Below are 11516 nucleotides of genomic sequence, written 5' to 3'. Positions count from 1 at the left end.
GAACAGGGCAGGGAAACAAACCATGAGGAAGACCAACGAACCATCAGGCGGAGCAACAGGCAGCATGAAATCAACGGAAAAAAACAGCAAAGGTCTCAGAAAACCAATAGACCTGTACCGTACTGACGGGAGGTGTGGTAAACGACAAGGGTTACAGGTATGAACAATCGGGTGGGGATGAGGACCAGCTGACACTAATGAAGACAGAGTTGCTGAGGCAAAGTGTGTGGTGAATAGAACTGAAAAGAGAAAAACACGGTGAAGAAGTCTAACAGAAATAATACAATATGTACATAGAACACACACACACACACACACACACACACACACGCACGCACGCACACACACAAACAAACTAAGAACATTCTCCACAAACGTATGAACTAAAATGACAGTGGGTAGACAACTTAAACAATAGGGAAGAAACAGAGGCATAAAGAAAGCCCAAATGTTTGTGATGGCAAGCAAGAGTTACAGAGGAGTTACCTATTAACATGCTCACATTTTTTAGTGATTAAATGTTGGTTACATAAAATAAATAATTAGATTTGGGAACTATTATTTACTTATAAAGTAGGAACACAGATGCTTGGGAAGAGCACAGATGTACTCACACATTCAAATGGTCCCTGGGTGGCTGAAAAGCTGAGCTTTTCATGTGACTGGAACACCCCCAGCTGTGAACACCACTTTCCCTAGAAAGTGAGGCTGGGGCACAAATCACATTTTCTGCACAATTAAAGCAGGGCTGTGGCTAAGTGTATCAGAGCTGTGCTCGCCACGGGAGCCCGGGGAGTCAGCAGGCCTGTCCCCTCTCCCCCTGTAATGGCAATGTGATGAAGACGGTTTCTCTGTAATTAGTTTCTGAAAAGTTCTCCTTCTGAGTGAGGCCACAGATTGAGCGGCAGAAAAAAGGCCACTTTGTTCTGCAGCACTGCACTTTCGCTTTAGACTTACATCATGAGGAGGATTATGAGGAGTCCTGGTGAACTGACACAAAACAAACTTTTTTTTTTACTTTCAAGTGAATAAAAAGGAGAACGGCGAGCTCCCCAAAAACAGATTTAGGTAGCAATAGCAGAGACCAGAATGTAATTAAAACAGTAAAATCAAACCAACCCAGCACTAATATTGCTTTGTTTCATCACAGTTATGTTTTAAAAACCAGGTACTATTTTTCCAGACTTTGTGAAAATGTGTACCCAGAGTGAATTGTAAATTAACTGCACCAATCTGGACTCCTTTGTATACAGAGAATAGGAGACCCAGCTGTGAAAATAAAAACTGATTTTTAGCAATAAAACCATGACTGATGATTCTGTTGCAGAACACACTTAATAACTAAGAACTTATGTAGATTCCCTACAAACCTCATGGAAAAGTGTTGTTTTAAAAACCTTTAAATTAAATTTGCTGAAGCAGACTTCTGTGTTTATTCACTGTTAGAGCAAAGCAAAGGCACTTCTTTCAAACTCAGAATTGCTGAAAGATGAACAGGTCTGGGGTTTTCTGATTGTTTTGATTTGTTTCTTGGGACATCAGTGCTGTAAAATATTGCAGCATTAGTGGTACAAATCCCTAACAAATGGCTTTAATGATGTATATGCTTAATTTAATTTAATTAACCTATTTTTTTATTTCCTTAATGTTTAGCTGTATTTATTTAATAATGTTTATGTATTTGAACGTCATCATGGTGAAAGTTATCCTAAATAACGGTGTTGTTTCCAAAAAAATGCATATTATCAGTTTTTCTATTTACATAGAGTTAACAAAAACTTTGAGCAGTTATATTTAAATTGGGAGAGGACTGAAATATGTCAGTGAATGTTCAACCAGAACAGGACATATTTTGGATTCTCCCATCACAAAACTCGACCTTTGGTTCAGGGTCCACCCAAAATTGTGCTACCTCACTACAACAACTGTTGACTTTGTCTGATTTAGCCCTTATTTCCTGTAGTAGTAATGGAGACAGAAGGTTAAACAACCCCAGACAACTATTCTGGTTCCTGGAAAATAAATTAAAAAATTAGATCTCTATGGGAGATGCAGGCCTGTAAAAAGTCTGACTAATCCCTGCCTTTCGCACTGAATAGCAGGGATTGGTCAGAGTTTTGGTTCTGCCGTCACCACGCTCTGTCCCTCGTGTTCTGGGGGAATCGGCTTATCTATTGGTTGTCCCACATGCCAGTCATTCTGACGTGCCTATGTTATGGCAGTGTGCATGCACATTCTTGTTGGTTTTTGCTTGCTGGCTGTGCATGCACACTTCTAGTGTTTATGCATGCGGTTAGCTTCGGTGTTAGCTGTTCATTGTAGCTTTGAACATGGTGAAGAGTTGCAAGAAGTAAACCCCATTCCAGTTTATGAGAAGAAGAGGAAGGCGTCAGTTGAAAGAAATAAAACCAGAGTGGATTTGGGAGATGTTTTCTTGCAATCCCCCTGAGGAGTGGAGGTTAGCAAGTAAGACTGTCTTGCACTCATTCAAAAAGGGACTTTGGGAAACCTCTGGAAAAATCGCTGACTCTACCTTTAAATGACAAAGTTTAAATAAACACACAGACTAACATCCCTGTTTAGGAGAAGAAGAAATGAAGCTTGTCAGTGTTTTTCTATATGGGGGTTTGTTGTTGCAAAGAGGTCATGTCATCCAACAATGTGTTGCTCCCCATTTTGCAGCCCTGACTTGTCGAGGCATGGACTCCACTAGACCCCTGAGGCTTTGATATCTGGGACCAAGATGTGACCACCAGATCTGTGGGTTGCTTTTTTTCCTGGTTTTAATCCTGATTTTGATCTTGGGAGGGCAAGTGAACACCTTGGAGTTCTTGTTGTGGTCCTGATACCAGTCCTGAACCAGTTTTTGCCTTGTTACAGGATGCATTATCCTATACTTCACACGGATTTTGGGATATTTGTTGTTTTCCCTTTGTCTTCTTTAGTTGTCGGGTAAGGTACATTAAACTGCCCTGTGTATGAATGTTGCTATAAGAGTAAACTTGCCCTACTGAGAAAGAGTGTACATGGTCTGCAGTAATGCCTAAATAGATGGGGTGTGCTAGAGTAATTGAGTAAGAGACATACAGGCACCAGACCACTCACATGATGTAAAAGAAACCATGATTTTTTTAGACCAGCCATCTTCTTTGTTCTGTAATTCAGTTTTGATGGTTGAGTGCCCAATGTCCATGCTTTCTGCTCATATGTGCAGCCCACCACCTAGTAAAGTGCAATGCGTGTTCTAACACCTGTCAGAAACATTTTTCCAGCAATTTGAGAAGCAGTTTTTTTTCTCATAATGGATCACCTGATAAGGGTTTTTAAATAAAAGTAAAAATGCTCATGAAATCAGAAGAGTTTTCCTCTATAATGTAGAGGTATAAGCACAAACAAATGTGGCGATGTGCAGCAGTCCAGGCTCATTATTCCGATACATATTATTCCTATATCCACATAGTTTAAACTGAGGACAGGTCAACCTTACAGGTGGCAGAATATGGTTTTGCCTTGTGTCGAACAATTGACAAATATCCCAGGAAAAGATTTTAGTTCAATGTCAGCATTTGTTTCTTTAAAATCTCCATGCACTTTACTGTCTTAAAGCTACTGTTTCACCCCTCTGTCTAGGGGTTCAGAGGAGGTAACATAAAACTGTGTCCAGAGAAAAAGATTTATGAAATATGAAAAGATTTATTTACAATGGAAGGGTTTTTACAACAACCAAAACACAATACTCTTAACTCAATACAACCAAAGAAAAGGGCTAATGGTTTTGGGGGTGTTAAATGAAAAAGAAACTGCACAAGCAGCTTCCTACTAGCTGTCTTCCCCCACTGAAGGAATGAGTTTAGGAGTCATTTATATGGTACAGATGGGCCTCGTCGGCGTCTGATTGGCTTGCCAGTCCTCAGTTGGTCCAATGAGGTCGCAGTTCCTCTGCAGCCTCCGGGCAGCCAATCAGGAAGGTGTTCTGTCACAGCTGGACCTGCATAACTAACACAAGCCTGCACAGTCTCAAGAGGCCAGGGGCCGTAACACACTACAATCACAAAATTTCTGTTTTCCTTTGCTGAGGGCATTATTGCAACCATGTGCAATAATGCTAGCGCTGTGCCGTGTGTTTTAGATAACTTTTATAATCCTGCTTGTCTTTGATCAACTTGTTCAAAAGATGATATGGGATACTGATTTGTCTCAACCTAATCCATATTTCCTCTGTTTAATGGGCAATTACAGATGTCCCCAAGCCTAAAAAGGGCAGTGTCACCCTGAGACAAGAGCAACAACTGTAAGGCCTCCATTTTAGCGGTTTGTAAGTCATACTCTTTACATGAAGCCATCAGGATACTCTTTATTTTTTCCTGAGGCACCAGTAAGACAATGAATGGAAGAAAACAAATCATTCGGGCTCCAAATGTTTAGATTTAAGGGTTTAGCCTTTAATTTAACCCCATGATGTAGCCTGAGCTGCTTTGTGAAGCAAAGTAACCACCAGTAATGCATTGTCTGAAGCCGCACCAATAAATGCTTGGCTCCAATTCTTCTTTCAAGATGACATTTGTGACAGGGGGAGATTAGAAAATGAATCACAAATACTTCCTGCTGCTGCAAGGGATAGCCTGGAGGAAAATGCATGTGACCCAACATGAGGAATTCTCAGGGGCTGTCAGCTGAGATCAAACTCATTTGCTGAGCACAAGTCTCAGCGAGCAAACACGCCACAAACATGGATGTGGTGCCTGAGCTTGGATTGTTAAATTGCTGCTTCCTGTTATGCTTGGAGTCTCAATTTAGAATTCACACCCATGTAAGCCCTGTCAGCACAAATAACAATGACAATAAGCTGCACAAAAATACTGTAGTAATCACCATTTAACAATTAAGTATGTTTTATATCACCCAATGTGAAATGTCTCAAAAGGTTGAAGAGAGCTCCTTTTGAAATAGCTGATGCAGTTTACAACATTGTTATCACTTCATCTGTGTTGGTTTTAGAATAATTGAAGCTGTGAGTAGCAGTTTAATGTGCAAAAAACATCAGCTTGTTCTATCATCACACTTCATACTTTTTTAAAGAGGAAGAAATGGCTTTGAATTTGAAATATTTTAATTACTGAAGTTAAACCTCAGTATATATTTTTGAGGCGCATCAATTAGGACTGCACAGTGAGACAGTTGGTAGCATTGTTACGTTGGAGGAGGAAGGACCTGGGTTTGAATCCCAGACTGTGGTATCTCTGCAGTCCAAAAAGAGTCAAAAATATGACTATTAGGTTGGCGTGACAGTGTCGCAGGAGTTAGGGAGTTCATCCTGCAATTGGCAGGTTGCCAGTTTGTTCTGATTATCTCAGTTGTGTTCTTGGGAGAGACACTTCACCTGAATTGCCTTCTGGTAGTGGTCAGAGGGCCCGGTGGTGCCGATGTATGTCAGCCTGTTAGTCTGCCCCAGGGCAGCTGTGGCTACCAACATAGCTCAACACCATCAGTGTGTGAATGAAGGAATGACTGTACTGTAAAACGCTTTGGGGTCAACAGACAAGCTAAAGCGCTATACAAGTACAAGCCATTTACCATTCAACTGGTCCAAACTGGTGTACCTCACCTCTCACCCAATGACAGATAAACAGCCAATTGGCAACAATGGATGGCTTATTTTCAACTAAGAAAGGCAGTGGTTGTTGTTGTCTTGTTTTCTTGACAAAGTTCACTAATAAAACAACCTATTGGCCTGGCTAATGAGAGAGTTCAAAATGCATTTTAGATGCCTTCACTACTGAGTTGCGGTTGTTTTTCAGAAACTTTTCAATTCATTGTGGATTTTATACTAACCCTCTACAGCACAGGAATGAGAAAAGAGGTGTTTGTGCAGACCGACAACAAGGTGGTCTATACAAAATAGCCAAATATCTCTGCTATGTTTGCCTTTTTTCCTCCCCGCTATTCTTCCTTCCTCTTCCTTCATTACTTCTTTGGCAGTGTTACCGTACCACTCACTGGCGTGGCATAAGTATTACAATGCCCAAAAAGACTGGGTGGGTATCCAGGTATTCAAATGACTGTGAATTTTCTCCAGCACCTTCCTTCTTTCCTTCTGTCTCATGTCTATTTGTCCCTTGTGCCCCTCCTTGATCTTTTATTTTTTTCCTTGACCTTCTTTATACCCTTCCTTCCTGGTGTTCTTACTTCTCTTCTTTGGCCCTACATCCTTTCCCTCAAATTTTCCTTGATTTCTTTTTTTCCTTTCTTCCCTACCTTTACTTCCATGTGTTCTTTCATACTTCCTTGCTTCCTTGTGTCATTCTTTTCTGCTGAATGGTCACTGTTAAACTATACCAAAATATGTGCCACAATTGATAGTAAATTGTTGTCTTTATTACTTTAAAATGACCACAAAAACCTAAGAAGTCTGGGGTTGAATTTGGAAAAGTCTGAGATTGCTACATTTAAAATGTTTAGTGACCCTGGGTTTAAGACACAGTCTTTTTTACCCTCAGGCATCAGCATTTATTTACAACTTATCTTCTCAATCCTATTAGCTGGCACCAGCAAAATAGCCAAATATAAACAAATTTCATATGAATATATGGATACTTTATCTACATCAAGGAAATATTAACTGGGTTCTCTACATTTACATAAAGTTTGTGTACCGCCATGTTTTTCCAATGCTTAGCTCCAGGCTTTAGCTTCTAACCACTTTAAACATTCTCTCATCTCTGCAGGGATAAATCACCTCTTATATCCAACTTTTCCGAGCAGACAGCAGCTGTAAGGGAGGGCTGCTCACACGTAGGGCCATAATGGACGCTTTCATAAAGTTGTGAGTTTGGCTGCTCGTTTGACTGCTCGTTTCTGTAACCGAGCCCAGAGTGGAAGTGGCAAGAAAATGTACGTGACTTGTGAAATCAAGATGGCAACACTTTAGGAATAAGAGTCAGGGGCCTAGCAGGTGCAGGAAGAGCCTGCAGGTTTTGAGGGAAGAATGGTGCGTACGCCTTGCCCCGAGCGTGGAGCTGGTGGCCGTTGGTTTGTACTGCTGCTCTTGCTGCTGCTTTGCCTGTCACGTTTCTGCCACCTCCCAGCAGAAATAACCAGCACTGGCAGAGCTGGTGACCAGATGCAAGGAGGTGCCAGTGGCTATAACAGCAGATATATCGCTTATGAGATCAGATGTCTGCAGGGCCAGAGGAGCCACGAGAGACTGTGAATGAGAGCGAGGGAGAGAGATACAGCATTCACATCAGGAGGAAATTGCTTTGCTGCCACCAGCCCTTCGGTGGTAAACACAGCAAGTTAGTGTGTGTGGCAGTCAGGGGATATAATTGTCTTGACATGGACATTGTTTCGACGGACAGAGGGAGTGAGGAGTGGGGGAGGAAGAAAGTGTGTTGCAGGGGGTATGGAGGCTGTGAAGTATGGATTCAGGAAATTGGCATGGCGTTCACACATTGCCAGGGTAAAAGTGGCTCAACAGCAAAGGGAGAAAATTGTTTATGAAGCTTTCCATCCCTGAATCTAAACCGAACAGCAAGAGGTAGGAGGGGGAGGAGAGAGAGAAGAGAAGATGGGAGAGAAAGAGAGAAAATTGGATAGGAAAGTGTTTTGGGGAGAAGGGGTTGAATAAGAAGGCATCAAGTGGAATAAATGGAATAGAAATCAAGATATAACCCAGAATGGACTGTGAATCAACTACCGCCTATAGGCTAAGACTACGCTTGTGAGGGAATATTCCTTTTTCTTCTTTTATCCTTTTTAAAACCTACTGCAATTACCATAATTTTATACAGTCTCAAATCAATTACCCATTTACTCATAGTTAAATATTTCAAGCTGAATTTATGGTACCGGTCATCTATAAGTACATTGTGTAAAAATGCAATAAATAAGTATGGAAGCTTTTTTACAAAATCTTGAATCCATATTACCTTTGTGACAAACATAATGCCTTTGTATGACTGGATGATAAACTGAAAGAAAAGTAAGCACTATAATATTTCAGCAAAATAAACAATAGAAATATTGTGAATGGATGAAATGATGATTGTTGACTGATGTGTTGATTGCACTTATTGTGTATGATTCTTCAAAAATGTCTTCAGTGTTCTTACTGGGTCTCAATGACTGACAGATGGGGAAAGTGGGCAGATTGTCTGATACTGTGCTACAGTTGTTCAGGTCTTATTTGATAGACCATGATTACTTTGTGTCATTTGGTAATTATTAATCATATCAAGCTAGATCCATTTTGAGATTCCTCAAGACTCCATTCTTGGGCCACTTTTTGAACATCTTAATCATCCCACTGGTTGGGACCATGCAGTACTACAACATCCTACGCTATGCAGATAACATACAACTTGATATTTCTGTGTCATTACTCCACCATAGTCAGTTTAAGTCACCAAGTCAATACTTCCAGAATTTTCAAAAGTAAATGGATAAAAATTTTCTCCAACCTCATGCAAGAAAAGAAAGTCATTGCCAACGGTGCAAAAAGGCAAAGTAATCAGCATTCAACAAGATATCATAGGATAAAGATCACAACAAAAGCAATAGGTGTTGTCATGGACTCTGACTTGAATTTTAACAATTAAAACAAGTCTATCAATAGATCAGCATACCAACACTTTTGAAACATTGCCCCCCAAAAAGACTTTCTATCAAAAGAGGATTTCAAGACCCTACTACATGTGTTTATTTTATGTAGATGACAATATTATGTTGGCATATACACAGGTCTTTGTTAAAAAGTCAACCAAGTAGCGTGGATGAGTTGGAACTGTCTGGTTGAAATGCTGGTCCCCAAATTATTCACCAACACAAGGAAAGTTGTTTCACATTACCCCAGTCCACCGCTCACTGCACTGGCTGCCTGTTTGTCAAGGAACAAAATTGAAAGCCTTATTAATGACCTATGGGGCAATGAATGGTATTTGGCCTAATACCATTTCAGAGGTTTTGGTCAAATAAGAACCATGTAGACTCCACAGGTCTTCATATATATCTTCAAACTGCTCTTCAAGCCAGGGAGGATGCAACTACCTGGATACTTAAGATTTACAGAGACTGCTGACTGATTTTAGGAAACATCACTGTGCTTTATCCTTTATGTCATGTCTTAACTGTTTATTTGCTTAGATTTATAATTTTACCACATCTTCCTATCATGTGTTTGTCATATATTTGTAACACTTGTGCTGTGATGTATTTCATATTTTTCGCCCCCCTCTGTTTCTTTGTTTTTTTTTTTCCCGTAAATCACTTTGAAATACCCTGTGTTTATATGTTGCAGTATAGTCAAACTCTCTCTGCTTTACCTTCATCTTCATCATGAGCTATGGCTAAAGATGCACCAATCAGACTTTTCTTGGTCAGTATTGATTTCCAGTTTTCTTTGAGGTCTGAACTACTAAAGCCAACTTTGATCAATTCAGATGTTTTTCCTAAAGAAAAATGTGCTTCTTGGTAGGGTTAATTTTTCTTGTGGAGAAGTGAAAGAATTACAAGGTTTTCACCATTAATGCATTAAAGCACATGTTTCTAACCTTTATCTGACTATTTATTAAACTCAAAAGTGCATCAAAGTATTTGCTGGGAGCTCTTAGATTTGATGCCTTTCATAAAACGGAAAATAACTGATGTTTAAAACTTGTATCAGCTGATGGTCAATCAAAGCTATTCAAGACAGTACTTACCCATTCAGGTTTTGAACAGTTGGTTGGTGCATCTTTAGATATGGTGATGTCGATCTACAGTAGCTTGAGTGGTGATGGACACACATACAGACTGTGACATTAAAAGGGCTTAAACCAAATATTTAAAGGTATTACCATAAAGAAAAGGTGGCAACTTTTCTCTTTGACTTTTGGACCGGTATGAGGTGTCACTTGGTACTTTTCAGCTTATCCAGGCTGATTAAATGGAGTTTAGACGTAAATTCAAACTGAAAGACTCACTTCAGTTGCTCCGTCCTGATTATCTCGTCATACGCCTGTGCTCCAGCCAATCTGCGTCAAGTCTTCATCCTTGTTCAGCCAATCATCCTGCAAGCCTTTGCTTATAAAACTCTACATCCATGGATTCTCCGGATCTTCAGCTGAGCTTCAACCCACCTCCACTCCATCTCCTTCTCCACGCTCGCAGACTCCACCTGGCTTCCCTATCTCCTCTGGCCTCTACCACCAGTGTCCAGTGATTAACAAAATATTAGAAAAAACTGACAAAAGTCACACGAAAGAAAATACCACTGAGTTGTAATGCAAGCGCCCAGCTAAAACGTAAATCCCAACCACTTAGTAATGTTTTCCATTATATATCTGCTCCATTCCCCTGTTAGTTTCTTTCTCTCTGTTCCATTCAGCATTAAAATGCTAACACACTTCCTTTGATGTTAGCATATTTTTTATGTTATGTTTCTGCATTGGTGCATAGAGATTCAACATCTTCCACCTATTGTTGGAGACCTAGACAATCCAGAAATGCTTAGTTTTCATAACTTGCTTTAAATGCATATAATTTGAGAAAGGAATTGGTAGTAGTAAGGTAGAAAGAACTTGAAAACTAAGTTGGGGATTTTTGCCTCTGAGGGAAAACACTGAGGACTGTTGTTGGGAATGATAAACGGTGAAAAAAAATATCTGATTCAAGTTTCTGCCCATTCGGTCACCATTCAGGGTGGATCATGCAGCAGCTTGGTGGGTTCCGGTCGATAGGCAGTTGCTCAATGTGAACCTATTTTTGTTGGTATAAGTGTTATTTAATCATCCATTGAAATATACAGAAAAAATACTTTTTTTAAAAAAATTGTACATTATGTCTGTTACATTTTAAATTACTAAGAATCTAATGTGAAAAATGTCAAACCTTAGAAACAGCTTACATTTTTAAACAAGGTAAATATCAATATGATAATTTATAGTTTCATGAAAGTAAAAACCTTTTTGGGCTGTAAGCCAGCAAATCATCTATTAAACCAAATCCAACCAAATTTTGATGATTGACACTACAATAACCCCAAAATCGATCAGGAAAAAAAAAAATCACTTTGCCCTTGCAAATCATTGCCTGTGTGTGGACCAATTTTCTTCCATCCCCTTCACTAAAAAAATATTTTTTTCACAGCCATTTCCACTTTAAACATTTTTAGTTTGACATTACATTGAGAGTAGCAGTTTCCTCCTTAGCTTTGCTACCTGAACATGGGGGTTGAGAGGAGATAATCCTTGGTACCGCTGACTGGAGCAGGTATGAGAGACATAGGGAGGAGTGGATTAGTCCAACTGCTTAGAGATAGCAACAAGCTGGAAGGGATGGGAGAAAGGGATTGGTTGGATTGGTCTCCAGCCCAGACAAGAGTGGAGAATGTAGGGGGGATAAGACTGAATGAGAGCAAAATTGTCCTTGGTACAGAGGACAAATGTGTTTTACGTGTATTTTTAAAGTATGCATTTGTACAGTACCTTGCAAAATTATTTATAAACCATGACCGTTTCAATATTTTGTGACGATACAAC

General features: G+C 39.8%; 1 long non-coding RNA gene across 1 annotated transcript; it reads right to left on the bottom strand.

Annotated features, from left to right (window-relative positions):
* Positions 1 to 216: 216 nt before the first annotated feature.
* Positions 217 to 10020, bottom strand: LOC110369023. The gene is made up of 3 exons (XR_002428619.2): positions 9960 to 10020; positions 9699 to 9761; positions 217 to 239 (listed from the first exon to the last, which is right to left on the bottom strand). It is a non-coding gene; the product is annotated as an uncharacterized LOC110369023 (long non-coding RNA).
* Positions 10021 to 11516: the final 1496 nt, after the last annotated feature.

The sequence above is a fragment of the Fundulus heteroclitus genome, chromosome 20, assembly GCF_011125445.2.
Source record: "Fundulus heteroclitus isolate FHET01 chromosome 20, MU-UCD_Fhet_4.1, whole genome shotgun sequence".
Taxonomy (NCBI): Eukaryota; Metazoa; Chordata; class Actinopteri; order Cyprinodontiformes; family Fundulidae; genus Fundulus; species Fundulus heteroclitus.
Note: the sequence above shows the minus strand (reverse complement) of the source record. Positions and strands in the feature narration are given on the sequence as shown.